The sequence below is a fragment of the Rhinopithecus roxellana genome, chromosome 8 (genome assembly GCF_007565055.1).
Source record: "Rhinopithecus roxellana isolate Shanxi Qingling chromosome 8, ASM756505v1, whole genome shotgun sequence".
In the NCBI taxonomy this organism is placed as follows: Eukaryota; Metazoa; Chordata; class Mammalia; order Primates; family Cercopithecidae; genus Rhinopithecus; species Rhinopithecus roxellana.
This window is the reverse complement of record NC_044556.1, coordinates 112,926,808-112,942,579: the sequence shown is the minus strand read 5'-3', so window position 1 is coordinate 112,942,579 and position 15,772 is coordinate 112,926,808. Positions and strand designations below refer to the sequence as shown.

Sequence of the window (15,772 nt, the reverse complement as noted above, 5' to 3'; positions counted from 1 at the left end):
GAATCCGGGTGCCCAGGGACTGTTTTCCTGGTGGCTGGCGAAGCAATGTCCTTCCCCCGGATAAAGCAGCCCCTGCGTTCTGGAGCGGAGGTCTTGGCTGGCGTCTGTGGCACCCGCTGGCCCTGCCCGCCCCTTCTCCCGGTTTGGAAGGTTGCGGCGGCGCCCGCCCGACGAGTGGATTGAATCGCCTGGGCGTTCCGGGAGCGGGAAGGCACCGGGAACGGCAGGGAACCCGCGCCTGCGCCTTTGGGCTCCGGCCCCCTGCCCTCCAGGGCTGGAGCCGGGCTCGGGCTCCTGGCCGGGCGGCGGCGAGGCGGAAGCGGTGGGATGCCGCTGCCCGGTGGTGCTTTGGTGGCGGACCCCCAGGAGGAGGTCCCCGGCTGCGGCGGGGGTGTAGGCGGGCGACAAAGGGGGAGCAGAGTCCGGGGAGTTCGGGAAGCATGGCGATAGTAGGGGCAAGGGAGGGAGAGGGGAAGCCACAAAAGCCTACAGCAGGCCGGGCGCGGTGGATCACGCCTGTAATCCCAGCACTTTGGGAGGCCGAGGCGGGTGGATCACGAGGTCAGGAGATCCAGACCCGCCTGGCTAACACGGTGAAACCCCGTCTCTACTAAAGCTACAAAACATGAGCCGGAGCCGGGCGCGGTGGCGGGCGCCTGTAGTCCCAGCCGCTTGGGAGGCTGAGGCAGGAGAATGGCGTGAACCCGGGAGGCGGAGCTTGCAGTGAGCCGAGATCTTGCCACTGCGCTCCAGGCTGGGTGACTGAGCGAGACTCCGTCTGGAAGAAAAAGTAAAGAGAGAAAGAAGGAAAGAAAGAAGGAAAGAAAGAAAGAAAGAAAGAGAAAGGAAGAAAAGAAAGTGAGAAAAAAGAAAAGCAAGAAAAATGGAAAGAACGAGAGAAAGAGAAAGAGAGAGAAAGAGACAGAGAGATAGGAGAAAGAAAGAATAAAGAAAGAGAAAGAAAGAAGAGAAAGATAGCAAGGGAAGAAAAAGAAAAGAAGGAAAGAAAGAGAGAGAGAGAGCAAGAAAGAAAGAGGGAGAAAGAAGGAAAGAAATAAAGAAAACAAAGAGAGAAAGAAAGTAGGAAGGAAAAAAAGAGATAAGAGAGAGAGGAAGAAAGAAAGCAAGAAAGAAGGAAAGACAGAAGAAAGAAAGAGAGATAAAGAAAGAAAGGAAAGATAGTAAGGGAAGAAAAAGAAAAGAATGAAAGTAAGAAGGAAAGAAAGAAAGAAGGAAAGACAGAAGACAGCAAGAAAGCAAGACAGTAAGAAAGAAAGAAAGATAAAGAAAGAAAGGAAAGCTAGGAAGGGAAGAAAAAGAAAAGAATGAAAGTAAGAAGGAGAGAAAAAAAGAAAGAGAGAGAAAGAACGAGATAGAAAGAGGGAGAGATAGAAAGAAAGAAAGAGAGAAAGAGAGAAAGAAAGAAAGAAAGAAAGAAAGAAGGAAAGAAAGGAAGAAGGGAGAGCGAGAGAAGGGAAGAAAGGAAGGTAGAAAAGAAAGCAAGCAAGACAAGAAAGCAAGCAAAAAAGCCTACAGCACCCGGTATTCCCAGGCGGTCTCCCATCCAAGTACTAACCAGGCCCGACCCTGCTTAGCTTCCGAGATCAGACGAGATCGGGCGCGTTCAGGGTGGTATGGCCGTAGACGCCAGCACGGGCGCCTGGCTGCCCCAAGAGCCCGGCCCAGGCCTGCCCGCCGGCTTCCAGCTCGCAGCGCCAGCCCGGGGTCGCCGGGCTCCGATCGGGACCCCCGAACCGCTCGCCCGCGGCCTTTCCCCGGCTCCCGAGCTCCCGAGCTTCCACCACGTCGGGCCCGCTCGGAACAGGGAGTGCTCCGAGGCGTCAGGGCCCAGGGCCCACGATCCTGGGACCCCGTCCGGTCCTCCGCCCTGTCGCGGAGGTATTCTTTTGGATCCCTGGCCGCCGGGGAGCCCCTGCGAGGCCCCCTCTTGCCCCCCCACCCGGAGCCGTCAAGGCTGGCGAAGGGCGAACAGCGTATCAAGTATCTTCTCTGACCACAACAAAATAGACTTAAAAATCAATAATAGAAGTAAAACTGATAAACTGACCCTTTTTCTTTCTGGAAAGTAAAGAACACACTGCTATGGTCTGAATGTCCCCCAAAATTTATATGCTGAAATTTATTTGCCGATATGATAGTATTCAGAGGTGGGCACTGGCCTGGGGTGGTGGCTAACGCTGTAATCCCAGCACTTTGGAAGGGAAAGGCAGTCAGATTGTTCGAGCCCAGGAGTTCAAGACCAGCCAGGGCAAAATGGCAAAACCTTGTCTCTACAAAAAATACAAAATTAGGTGGGCGTGCTGGTGCAGGCCTGTAGTCCCAGCTACTCAGGAGGCTGAAGCAGGAGGACTGGTTGAGCCTGGGAGGTCAAGGCTGCCGTCAGCCATGATCAGGCTACAGGCTACTGCACTGCAGAAGGGGCAATAGAATGAGACCCTGTCTCAAATAAATGGATAAATAAATAAATAAAAGGGTAAAGAGGTGGGTTCTTTAGGAGGCGATTATCTCATGAGGATAGAAGTCCTTATGGATGAAATTAGAGCCCTTAGAAAAGGACTTGAGTGGCTTCATTCCCTCCGTCTCCTCCGTGTGGGGACACAATGTTCTTCCCCTCTGAAAGATGAAGCAACATTGTGTCATCTGGGAAGGAGAGACTGGGCCCTCGTTAGACACTGAATGGGCTGATGACTTGATCTTGGACACCCCAGCCTTTAGAACTGAGAGAAATAAATGTCTGTTTTTTATAAATTACCCAGCCTCAGATATTTGAACGGATTAAGATATTTTCTTAAACAACCAATGGGTTAAAGAAGAAACCACAAGAGAAATCAGAAAATACAGTTGGGTGTCAGTATCCACAGGGGATTGGTTCCAGGACCCCATAAGTAGGCCAACATCCACACAGAGTCAAGTGTTGCAGTTGGCCCTGTAAAACCTGGGCATTAAAAAAGTTAGGCCGCTGTGTCCTCAGGTTTTGCGCTCTGTGAATACTGTCTTTTCAATCTGCCTTTGGTTACAGAAGCAGAATTAAGGAAGTCAGAGGACCTACTGTATTTATTGAAAACAATTCCTGTATAAGTGCACCCTTGCAGTTCAAATCCATGTTGTTCAAGGCTCAGCTGTACTCAGACATGAATGAAGATGAAAACACAGCATAGCACAACTTTGGGATGCAGTAAAAGCAGTGCTAACAGGGAAATTTATAGCGGGAAATGCTTACCTTCAGAAAACCAAAAGAAAGCCGGGCGTCGTGGTTAGTGCCTGTAATCCCAGCACTTTGGGAGGCTGAGGTGAGCGAATCACCTGAGGTCAGGAGTTCGAGACTAGCCCGAACAACGTGGAGAAACCCTGTCTCTGCTGAAAAGACAAAATTAGCCGGTTGTGGTGGCAGGCGCCTGTAATCCCAGCGACTTGGGAGGCTGAAAGCCTTGGCCTTGACTTCTCTATCAAATATTTAGAGAACTGATAGTAATCTTTCCTAATCCTCTGAAAAACTGGAAGAGGAGGGAGTACTCCCTAACCCTTTCTATGAGGCTAGCAATTGCCCTGATACCAAAGCAAGACAAAGATTTTACAAGAGAAAACTGTAGAAGAATATCCCATATGAAGATCGATGTATAAAAATCCTCACCATATCCTAGGACTGTGAGGTGAAATGCATCACAGAAAAGGAAAGCCAAGCAGAAGCCTAAAACTAAACCCCTAGTCTGACCGGGCGCTGGTGACTCACGCCTTTCATCCTAGCACTTTGGGTATCCTAGCACTTTGGGAAGGTGGGTGGATCACCAGAGGTTGGGAGTTCCAGACCAAACTAACCAACATGGAGAAAACCCGTCTCTACTGAAAATACAGTATTAGCCAGGTGTGATGGTGCATGCCTGTAATCCCAGCTACTCAGGAGGCTGAGGAAGGAGAACGGCGTGACCCCGGGAGGCGGAGCTTTCAGTGAGCCGAGATCTTGCCACTGCACTCCAGGCTGGGTGAGAGAGCGAGACTCTGTCTAGAAGAAAAAGGTAAAAAAGAAAGACAGAAAGAAAGACAGACAGAAAGGACGGAAGGAAGGAAGGAAGGAAGGAAGGAAGGAAGGAAGGAAGGAAGGAAGGAAGAGGCAAAGACAGAAGAAAGAAGAAAAGAAAGAGAAAGGAAGAAAGTGAGAAAGAAAGAAAAGTAAGAGGAAAGGAAAGAATGAAATAAAGAAAGATAAAGAGAGAGAAAGAAAAAGACAGAGAGACAGGAGAAAGAAAGAAAGAAGGAAAGAAAGAAAGAAGAAAGAAAGACAAGAAAGATAGGAAGGGAAGAAAAAGAAAAGAATGAAAGAAAGAAGGAAAGAAAGAGAGAGAGAAAGAGTGAGAAAGAAAGAGGGAGAGAGAAAGAAAGAAGGAAAGGAGGAAGGAAAGAGAGAAAGAGAGACAGAGAGGAAGAAAGAAAGAAAGAAGGAAAGACACACGAAAGAAAGAAAAAGAATGAAAGATAAAGGGAGAAAGGAAAGATAGCAAGGGAAGAAAAAGAAAAAATGGAAGTAAGAAGGAAAGAAAGAAAGAGAGAGAGAAAGAGCGAGATAGAAAGAGGGAGAGAGAGATATAAAGAAAGAAGGAAAGAAAGAAAGAAAGAGAGCTAAAGAAAGAAAGGAAAGATAGCAAGGGAAGAAAAAGAAAGAGTGAAGTAAGAAGGAACGAAAGAAAGAGAAAGAGCGAGATGGAGAGAGAGAGAAGAAGGAAGAAAGAAAAGAAAGAAAGAAAAGAAGAAGAGAGAAAGAAAGAAGGAAAGAAAGACAGAGGAAGAAAGAAGAAGAGAGAGTGAGAGAAGGAAGAAAGGAAGGTAGAAAAGAAAGAAAGACAAGAAAGCAAGCGAAAAAAGCCTACAGCACCCGGTATTCCCAGGCTGGTCTCCCATCCAAGTACTAACCAGGCCCGACCCTGCTTAGCTTCCGAGATCAGACGAGATCGGGCGCGTTCAGGGTGGTTATGGCCGTAGACGCCGGCACAGGCGCCTGGCTGCCCCCAAGAGCCCGGCCCAGCCCTGCCCGCCGGCTTCCAGCCGGCACCGCCAGCCCGGGGTCGCCGGGCTTCCAATCGGGATCCCCGAGCCGCTCGCCCACGGCCTTCCCACGGCTCCGGAGCTCCCGAGCTTCCACTACGTCGGGCCGCTCGGAACAGGGAGTGCTCCGAGGCGTCAGGGCCCAGGGCCCACGATCCTGGGACCCCGTCCGGTCCTCCGCCCTGTCGCAGAGGGATTCTTTTGGATCCCTGGCCGCTGGGGAGCTGCTGCGAGGCCCCCTCTGGCCCCACCCACCCAGAGCCGTCAGGGCTGGCCAAGGGCGAACAGCCGGCCCAGCCGCGCGTGGCCTTTTTCTCACAACGCCCCCACCACGGTCGCTTGTCCCGACCAAGACCCGGCCGGTGGGCAAGAGCCCGTGGGGGCTGGGGTGTGGGGGGATGGCCCTGCTTTGCCCCGGGTTGGCACTAGAGCCGGCAGCCTGATCCCGGGCGAGAGGGGCTGAGAGAAACCCAGAAACACCCCACCACCACCAGGAGCAAATCCACAGCCCCACACACAGACATACCCGGTCGCTCGCGCGCGGGAACCCACACACGCGCGCGCGCTCACACACAGACACACACACACACTCGCGCGCGCGCGCACACACACACACAGACACACACGCGCACGCACACACGCACAGACACACACACACACACACACACACAGACACACACATGCATGCACACACAAACGGCTTGAAGGAGAGCAAGGAAGGGATAGATGGAGAGATTGAAACCCAGGGAGGGAGAGAGACAGCGATCGAGAGAGACAGGGGAGGTGGAGAGGTAAAGAGACAGAGAGAGGCAGAGACAGAGAGAGGGACAGAGAGACAGAGAGAGACAGAGAGAGAGAGAGAGAGAGAGAGAGAGAGAGAGAGAGAGAGAGAGAGAGAGAGAGGAAAGGCGACAGAAGTAGCGCGAGGTGCAGGGGCAAACCCAGAAGAGAGAGGGGCAGGGAGCTAGAGAGCGAGAGCGATAGAGCCTTGGAGAGGGAGCGCCCTGCTCCGGTAGGCAGGGCCCTTTTGAACAGGCCGGGATAGGGTGGAGGGGACTTGGGCTGGGCCAGAACAGGGTGGCCAGGCCGTCCATGCGAGAGGAGCAACGGAGCGCTGAGACGGGTTTTGTCTTGGATTAATGGCTTGCTTTGGGGGTGGGTTTCGTAGGCTCCTTCCTGTGTTGGCACCTCCCTGTGCTCTTGGTGCGGTGCGGTGGGCCCCTTGATTTGCAGAGTGCGCCCGCCCTTTTGGCGGGAGCCGTGGCACCGGGCGTGCCCACGGGGCCCGAGGCCTGGGTCTCTGGCGTGTCCTCGGGACTGGAGTTTACACGAAGTTGGTGGCAATGGGAATCCGGGTGCCCAGGGACTGTTTTCCTGGTGGCTGGCGAAGCAATGTCCTTCCCCCGGATAAAGCAGCCCCTGCGTTCTGGAGCGGAGGTCTTGGCTGGCGTCTGTGGCACCCGCTGGCCCTGCCCGCCCCTTCTCCCGGTTTGGAAGGTTGCGGCGGCGCCCGCCCGACGAGTGGATTGAATCGCCTGGGCGTTCCGGGAGCGGGAAGGCACCGGGAACGGCAGGGAACCCGCGCCTGCGCCTTTGGGCTCCGGCCCCCTGCCCTCCAGGGCTGGAGCCGGGCTCGGGCTCCTGGCCGGGCGGCGGCGAGGCGGAAGCGGTGGGATGCCGCTGCCCGGTGGTGCTTTGGTGGCGGACCCCCAGGAGGAGGTCCCCGGCTGCGGCGGGGGTGTAGGCGGGCGACAAAGGGGGAGCAGAGTCCGGGGAGTTCGGGAAGCATGGCGATAGTAGGGGCAAGGGAGGGAGAGGGGAAGCCACAAAAGCCTACAGCAGGCCGGGCGCGGTGGATCACGCCTGTAATCCCAGCACTTTGGGAGGCCGAGGCGGGTGGATCACGAGGTCAGGAGATCCAGACCCGCCTGGCTAACACGGTGAAACCCCGTCTCTACTAAAGCTACAAAACATGAGCCGGAGCCGGGCGCGGTGGCGGGCGCCTGTAGTCCCAGCCGCTTGGGAGGCTGAGGCAGGAGAATGGCGTGAACCCGGGAGGCGGAGCTTGCAGTGAGCCGAGATCTTGCCACTGCGCTCCAGGCTGGGTGACTGAGCGAGACTCCGTCTGGAAGAAAAAGTAAAGAGAGAAAGAAGGAAAGAAAGAAGGAAAGAAAGAAAGAAAGAAAGAGAAAGGAAGAAAAGAAAGTGAGAAAAAAGAAAAGCAAGAAAAATGGAAAGAACGAGAGAAAGAGAAAGAGAGAGAAAGAGACAGAGAGATAGGAGAAAGAAAGAATAAAGAAAGAGAAAGAAAGAAGAGAAAGATAGCAAGGGAAGAAAAAGAAAAGAAGGAAAGAAAGAGAGAGAGAGAGAGCAAGAAAGAAAGAGGGAGAAAGAAGGAAAGAAATAAAGAAAACAAAGAGAGAAAGAAAGTAGGAAGGAAAAAAAGAGATAAGAGAGAGAGGAAGAAAGAAAGCAAGAAAGAAGGAAAGACAGAAGAAAGAAAGAGAGATAAAGAAAGAAAGGAAAGATAGTAAGGGAAGAAAAAGAAAAGAATGAAAGTAAGAAGGAAAGAAAGAAAGAAGGAAAGACAGAAGACAGCAAGAAAGCAAGACAGTAAGAAAGAAAGAAAGATAAAGAAAGAAAGGAAAGCTAGGAAGGGAAGAAAAGAAAAGAATGAAAGTAAGAAGGAGAGAAAAAAAGAAAGAGAGAGAAAGAACGAGATAGAAAGAGGGAGAGATAGAAAGAAAGAGAGAAAGAGAGAAAGAAAGAAAGAAAGAAAGAAAGAAGGAAAGAAAGGAAGAAGGGAGAGCGAGAGAAGGGAAGAAAGGAAGGTAGAAAAGAAAGCAAGCAAGACAAGAAAGCAAGCAAAAAAGCCTACAGCACCCGGTATTCCCAGGCGGTCTCCCATCCAAGTACTAACCAGGCCCGACCCTGCTTAGCTTCCGAGATCAGACGAGATCGGGCGCGTTCAGGGTGGTATGGCCGTAGACGCCAGCACGGGCGCCTGGCTGCCCCAAGAGCCCGGCCCAGGCCTGCCCGCCGGCTTCCAGCTCGCAGCGCCAGCCCGGGGTCGCCGGGCTCCGATCGGGACCCCCGAACCGCTCGCCCGCGGCCTTTCCCCGGCTCCCGAGCTCCCGAGCTTCCACCACGTCGGGCCCGCTCGGAACAGGGAGTGCTCCGAGGCGTCAGGGCCCAGGGCCCACGATCCTGGGACCCCGTCCGGTCCTCCGCCCTGTCGCGGAGGTATTCTTTTGGATCCCTGGCCGCCGGGGAGCCCCTGCGAGGCCCCCTCTTGCCCCCCCACCCGGAGCCGTCAAGGCTGGCGAAGGGCGAACAGCGTATCAAGTATCTTCTCTGACCACAACAAAATAGACTTAAAAATCAATAATAGAAGTAAAACTGATAAACTGACCCTTTTTCTTTCTGGAAAGTAAAGAACACACTGCTATGGTCTGAATGTCCCCCAAAATTTATATGCTGAAATTTATTTGCCGATATGATAGTATTCAGAGGTGGGCACTGGCCTGGGGTGGTGGCTAACGCTGTAATCCCAGCACTTTGGAAGGGAAAGGCAGTCAGATTGTTCGAGCCCAGGAGTTCAAGACCAGCCAGGGCAAAATGGCAAAACCTTGTCTCTACAAAAAATACAAAATTAGGTGGGCGTGCTGGTGCAGGCCTGTAGTCCCAGCTACTCAGGAGGCTGAAGCAGGAGGACTGGTTGAGCCTGGGAGGTCAAGGCTGCCGTCAGCCATGATCAGGCTACAGGCTACTGCACTGCAGAAGGGGCAATAGAATGAGACCCTGTCTCAAATAAATGGATAAATAAATAAATAAAAGGGTAAAGAGGTGGGTTCTTTAGGAGGCGATTATCTCATGAGGATAGAAGTCCTTATGGATGAAATTAGAGCCCTTAGAAAAGGACTTGAGTGGCTTCATTCCCTCCGTCTCCTCCGTGTGGGGACACAATGTTCTTCCCCTCTGAAAGATGAAGCAACATTGTGTCATCTGGGAAGGAGAGACTGGGCCCTCGTTAGACACTGAATGGGCTGATGACTTGATCTTGGACACCCCAGCCTTTAGAACTGAGAGAAATAAATGTCTGTTTTTTATAAATTACCCAGCCTCAGATATTTGAACGGATTAAGATATTTTCTTAAACAACCAATGGGTTAAAGAAGAAACCACAAGAGAAATCAGAAAATACAGTTGGGTGTCAGTATCCACAGGGGATTGGTTCCAGGACCCCATAAGTAGGCCAACATCCACACAGAGTCAAGTGTTGCAGTTGGCCCTGTAAAACCTGGGCATTAAAAAAGTTAGGCCGCTGTGTCCTCAGGTTTTGCGCTCTGTGAATACTGTCTTTTCAATCTGCCTTTGGTTACAGAAGCAGAATTAAGGAAGTCAGAGGACCTACTGTATTTATTGAAAACAATTCCTGTATAAGTGCACCCTTGCAGTTCAAATCCATGTTGTTCAAGGCTCAGCTGTACTCAGACATGAATGAAGATGAAAACACAGCATAGCACAACTTTGGGATGCAGTAAAAGCAGTGCTAACAGGGAAATTTATAGCGGGAAATGCTTACCTTCAGAAAACCAAAAGAAAGCCGGGCGTCGTGGTTAGTGCCTGTAATCCCAGCACTTTGGGAGGCTGAGGTGAGCGAATCACCTGAGGTCAGGAGTTCGAGACTAGCCCGAACAACGTGGAGAAACCCTGTCTCTGCTGAAAAGACAAAATTAGCCGGTTGTGGTGGCAGGCGCCTGTAATCCCAGCGACTTGGGAGGCTGAAAGCCTTGGCCTTGACTTCTCTATCAAATATTTAGAGAACTGATAGTAATCTTTCCTAATCCTCTGAAAAACTGGAAGAGGAGGGAGTACTCCCTAACCCTTTCTATGAGGCTACAATTGCCCTGATACCAAAGCAAGACAAAGATTTTACAAGAGAAAACTGTAGAAGAATATCCCATATGAAGATCGATGTATAAAAATCCTCACCATATCCTAGGACTGTGAGGTGAAATGCATCACAGAAAAGGAAAGCCAAGCAGAAGCCTAAAACTAAACCCCTAGTCTGACCGGGCGCTGGTGACTCACGCCTTTCATCCTAGCACTTTGGGTATCCTAGCACTTTGGGAAGGTGGGTGGATCACCAGAGGTTGGGAGTTCCAGACCAAACTAACCAACATGGAGAAAACCCGTCTCTACTGAAAATACAGTATTAGCCAGGTGTGATGGTGCATGCCTGTAATCCCAGCTACTCAGGAGGCTGAGGAAGGAGAACGGCGTGACCCCGGGAGGCGGAGCTTTCAGTGAGCCGAGATCTTGCCACTGCACTCCAGGCTGGGTGAGAGAGCGAGACTCTGTCTAGAAGAAAAAGGTAAAAAAGAAAGACAGAAAGAAAGACAGACAGAAAGGACGGAAGGAAGGAAGGAAGGAAGGAAGGAAGGAAGGAAGGAAGGAAGGAAGAGGCAAAGACAGAAGAAAGAAGAAAAGAAAGAGAAAGGAAGAAAGTGAGAAAGAAAGAAAAGTAAGAGGAAAGGAAAGAATGAAATAAAGAAAGATAAAGAGAGAGAAAGAAAAAGACAGACAGGAGAAAGAAAGAAAGAAGAAAGAAAGAAAAGAAAGATAGGAAGGGAAGAAAAAGAAAAGAATGAAAGAAAGAAGGAAAGAAAGAGAGAGAGAAAGAGTGAGAAAGAAAGAGGGAGAGAGAAAGAAAGAAGGAAAGGAGGAAGGAAAGAGAGAAAGAGAGACAGAGAGGAAGAAAGAAAGAAAGAAGGAAAGACACACGAAAGAAAGAAAAAGAATGAAAGATAAAGGGAGAAAGGAAAGATAGCAAGGGAAGAAAAAGAAAAAATGGAAGTAAGAAGGAAAGAAAGAAAGAGAGAGAGAAAGAGCGAGATAGAAAGAGGGAGAGAGAGATATAAAGAAAGAAGGAAAGAAAGAAAGAAAGAAAGAGAGCTAAATAGAAGAAAAGGAAAAGATAGCAAGAAAATAAAAAGAAAAGATTTAAAGTAGAGGAAGGAAAGAAGAAAAGAAAGAATAGGCAGATATGGAGAGAGAGAGAAAGAAGAAAACAGAAAGAAAGAAAGAAAAAATAAGAGAGAAAGAAAGAAAAGAAAGAAAGAAGAAGAAGAAAGTGAGAGAAGGAAGAAGGGAAGAGGGTTTAGAAAAGAACAGAAGACAAGAAAGCAACGAAAAAGGTCCCTACCACATGCACCGCGTTATTCCAGGCGGTCTTCCCATACCAAGTACTAACGCCCGCACCTGGCCCGTAGCTCCGAGTCAGGGACGAGATCGGGCGCGTTCCAGGGGTGGTATGGCCGTGCACGCCGGCACATGGCGCCTGGGCCCCCAAGAGCCGCCCAGCCCTGCCCGCCGGCTCCAGCCGGCACCGCCAGCCCGGTGGTCCGCCGGGCTAAATCGGATCCCCGCAGCCGGCGTCGCCCACGGCCTTCCCACGGCTCCGGAGCTCCCGCAGCTTCCACTACGTCGGGCCGCTCGGAACAGGGAGTGCTCCGAGGCGTCAGGGCCCAGGGCCCACGATCCTGGGACCCGTCCGGTCCTCCGCCCTGTCGCAAGGGATTCTTTGGATCCCTGTCCGCTGGGAGCTGCGTGCGAGGCCCCCTCTGGCCCCACCCACCCAAGCCGTCGGGCTGGCAGAGGCAACAGCCGGCCCAGCCGCGCGTGGCCTTTTTTCTCACAACAGACCCCCCCACGTCGCTTGTCCCACCAAGACCCGGCGCGGTGGCAAGAGCCCGTGGGGGCTGGGGTGTGGGGGAGGGCCCTGCTTGTGGCCCCGGGGGGCACTAGAGCCGGAAGCCTGATCCCGGGCGAGAGGGGCTGAGAGAAACCCAGAACACAACCCACCACCACCAGGAGCAAATCCACAGCCCCACACACAGACATACCCGGGTCGCTCGCGCGCGGGAACCCACACACCCCGCCTCACAACACAACACCGCCTCGCTCAGCGCAGCGCGCACAACCACACACAGACACACACACACACGCGCACGCACACACGCACAGAACACACACACACACACACACACAACACACACATGTGCACACACAAACGCTGAAGGAGACAAGGAGGGATAGATGGGAGAATTGAAACCCAGAAGAGAACAGCGATCGAGAGATGACAGGGGAGGTGGAGAGGTAAGAGACAAAGAGGCAGAGACAGAGAGAGGAAACAGAGAGAGAGAGAGAGAAGAGAAGAGAAGAAAGAAGGCGAGAAAGAGAAGAGGAAAGGGCGACAGAAGTAGTCGCGAGGTGCAGGGGCAAACCCAGAAGAGGAGAGGGCAGGAGCTAGAGAGCGAGAGCGATAGAGCCTTGGAAGGGAGCGCCTGCTGCCGGTAGGCAGGGCCCTTTTGAAACAGGCCGGGATAGGGTGAGGGACTTGGGCTGGGCCAGAACGGTGGCCAGGCCGTCCACTGCAGAGGAGCAAACGGAGCGCTGGAACGGGTTTTTGTCTTGATTAATGGCTGTTCTTTGGGGGTGGTTTCGTAGCTCCTTCCTGTTGGCACCTTCCCTGTGCTCTGTTGCGTGGGCGGTGGGCCCCTTGATTTGCAGAGTGCGCCCGCCCTTTTTGGCGGGAGCCGTGGCACCGGGCGTGCCCACGGGGCCCGTGGCCTGGGTCTCTGGCGTGTCCTCGGACTGGAGTTTCACGAAGTGGTGGGCATGGAATCCGGGTGCCCAGGACTGTTTCCTGGTGGCTGGCGAAGCATGATGTCCTTCCCCCCCCGATAAAGCAGCCCCTGCGTTCTGGAGCGGAGGTCTTGGCTGCGCTGTGGCACCCCTGGCCTGCCCGCCCCTTCTCCCCGGTTTGGAAGGTTGCGGCGGCGCCCGCCCGACGAGTGGATTGAATCGCCTGGCGTTCGCGGAGCGGGAGGCACCGGAACGGCAGGAACCCGCGCCTGCGCCTTTGGGTTCCGCCCCCTGCCTCGGGGCTGAGCCGGGCTCGGGCTCCTGGCCGGGCGCGGCGAGGGCGAAGCGGTGGATCGCTGCCCGGTGTGCTTGGTGGCGGACCCCCATGAAGGAGGTCCCCGGCTGCGGCGGGGGTGTAGGCGGGGCGACAAAGGGGGAGCAGAGCCCGGGGAGTTTCGGGAAGCATGGCGATAGAGGGGCAAGGGAGGGAGAGGGAAGCCACAAAAGCCACAGCAGCCGGGCGCGTGGTCACGCCTGTAATCCCAGCACTTTGGGAGGCCGAGCGGGTGGATCACGAGGTCAGGAGATCCAACCGCCTGGCTAACACGGTGAAACCCCGTCTCTCTACTAAACTACAAAACATGAGCCGAGCGGGCGGTGGGCGGCGCCTGTAGTCCAGCCGCTTGAGGCTGAGGCAGGAGAATGGCGTGAAACCGGGAGGCGAGCTTGCAGTGAGCCGAGATCAGCCACTGCGCTCCAGCTGGGTGACTGAGCGAGACTCCGTCGGGGAAGAAAAAGGAAAAGAAGAGAAAGAAGAAGAAAGAAAGAAGAGAAAAGAAAGAAAGAAAGAAAGAAGAAAAGAGAAAAAAGAAAGAGAAAGAAAGAAAAGAAAGAAAAGAAAGAAAGAAGAAAGGAGAAGAGAGAGAAAGAGACGAGAGAGAGGAGAAAGAAAGAAAAAAAAAGAAAGAAAGAAGAGAAAGAAGAAGAGAAGAAAAAGAAAGAAGGAAAAAGAGAGAGAAAGAGAAAAAGAAGAGGAGAAAGAAGGAAAGAAGAAGAAAAAAGAGAGAAAGAAGAAAGAAAAAGAGAGAAGAAAGAGAAGAAAGAAAAGAGAAGAAGGAAAGAAAGAAAAAAGAGAGAAAAGAAAAAGGAAAGAAGAGGAAGAAAAAGAAAAGAAAGAAAGAAGAAGGAAAAAAGAAGAAGGAAAGAAGAAAAGAAAGAAAGAGAAGAAAGAAAGAAAAAAGAAAGAAAGAAAGGAAAGAAGAGAAGGGAAGAAAAGAGAAAAGAAAGAAAGGAGAAGGAGAGAAAAAAGAGAGAGAGAAAGAAAGAAGAAAGAGGAGAGAAGAAAGAAAAGAAGAGAGAAAGAAGAGAAAAAAGAAGAAAGAAAGAAAGAAGGAAAGAAAGAGAAGAAGGAGAGGAGAGAAGGGAAAAAGGAAGGAGAAAAGAAAGGAAACAAGAAACAAGCAAAAAAGCCTACAGCACCCGGTATTCCCAGCGGTCTCCCCACCAAGTCAACCAGGCCGACCCTGCGTAGCTTCCGAGATCAACAAGAGATCGGGCGCGTTCAGGGTGGTATGGCCGTAGACGCCAGCACGGGCGCCTGGCTGCCCCAAGAGCCCGTGCCCAGTCTGCCCCCCGGCTTCCAGCTCGCAGCGCCAGCCCGGGTCGCCGGGCCCGACGGACCCCGAACCGCTCGCCCGCGCCTTTCCCCCGCTCCGAGGCTCCCGAGCTTCCACCACGTCGCCCGCTCGGAACGGGAGTGCTCCGAGGCGTCAGGCCAGGGGCCCACGATCCTGGGACCCCGTCCGTCCTCCGCCCTGTCGCGGAGGTATCTTTGGGATCCTGGCCGCCGGGGAGCCCCTGCGAGGCCCCTCTTTGCCCCCCCACCCGAGCGTCCAAGGCTGGCGAAGGGCGAACAGCGTATCAAGTATCTTCTCTGACCACAACAAATGACTAAAATCAATAATAGAAGTAAAACTGATAAACTGACCCTTTTTTCTTTCTGGAAAGTAAAGAACACACACTGCTATGTCTGAAGGTCCCCCAAATTTAGGCTGAAATTTATTTGCCGATAGATAGTATTTCAGAGTGGGCCTGGCCTGGTGTGGCTAACGCTGTAATCCCAGCACTTGGAAGGGAAGGCAGTCGTTGTTCGAGCCCAGGAGTTCAAGACCACAGGGCAAATGGCAAAACCTTGTCTCATACAAAAATACAAAATTAGGTGGGGCGTGCTTTGCAGGCCTGTAGTCCCACACTCAGGGCTGAAGCAGGAGGACTGTTGAGCCTGGGAGTCAAGGCGTCCGTCACCATGATCAGGCTACAGGCTACTGCCTGCAAAGGGGCAATAGAATGAGACCCTGTTCAAATAAATGATAAATAAATAAATAAAAGGGTAAAGAGGTGGGTCTTTAGAGGCGATATCTCATGAGATAGAATCCTTGATGGAGAAATTAAGACCCTTAGAAAAGGACTTGAGTGGCTTCATTCCTCCGTCTCCCCGGGTGGGGACACAATGTTTCTCCCCTCTGAAAGATGAAGCAACATGTGTCATCTGGGAAGGAGAGACTGGGCCCTCGTTAGACACTGAATGGGCTGATGACTTGATCTTGGACACCCCGCCTAGAACTGAGAGAAAATGTCTGTTTTTATAAATTACCCAGCCTCGATGATTTGAACGGATGAAGATATTTCTTAACAACAACCAATGGGTTAAAGAAGAAACATCAAAGAATTCAGAAAATACAGTTGGGTGTCAGTATCCCAGGATTGGTTCCAGGACCCCATAAGTAGGCCAACATCCACACAGAGCCAAGGTTGGCAGTGGCCCTGTAAACCTGGGCATAAAAAAAAAGTTAGCAGGCCGGTGTCCTCAGTTGTGCGCTCTTGAATACTGTCTGTTTCAATCTGCCTTGGTTACAGAACAGAATTAAGGAAGTGGGGACCTACTTAATTTATTGAAAACAATGTCCTGTATAAGTGCACCCTTGCATTTCAAATCCATGTTGTTCAAGGCCTCAGCTGTACTACATAACATGAATGAAGATGAAAACACAGCATAGCACAACTT

The 15,772-nt window shown here is 52.0% G+C and overlaps 3 non-coding genes across 3 annotated transcripts; all 3 read right to left on the bottom strand.

Moving 5' to 3' along the window:
* Positions 1–1,527: 1,527 nt before the first annotated feature.
* Positions 1,528–1,646, bottom strand: LOC115899401. The gene has a single exon (XR_004059116.1). It is a non-coding gene; the product is annotated as a 5S ribosomal RNA (ribosomal RNA).
* Positions 1,647–4,876: 3,230 nt separating this feature from the next.
* On the bottom strand, positions 4,877–4,997 carry LOC115899503. The gene has a single exon (XR_004059195.1). It is a non-coding gene; the product is annotated as a 5S ribosomal RNA (ribosomal RNA).
* Positions 4,998–7,929: 2,932 nt separating this feature from the next.
* Positions 7,930–8,048, bottom strand: LOC115899290. Its single transcript, XR_004059041.1, has one exon. It is a non-coding gene; the product is annotated as a 5S ribosomal RNA (ribosomal RNA).
* Between the last annotated feature and the right edge of the window lie 7,724 nt (positions 8,049–15,772).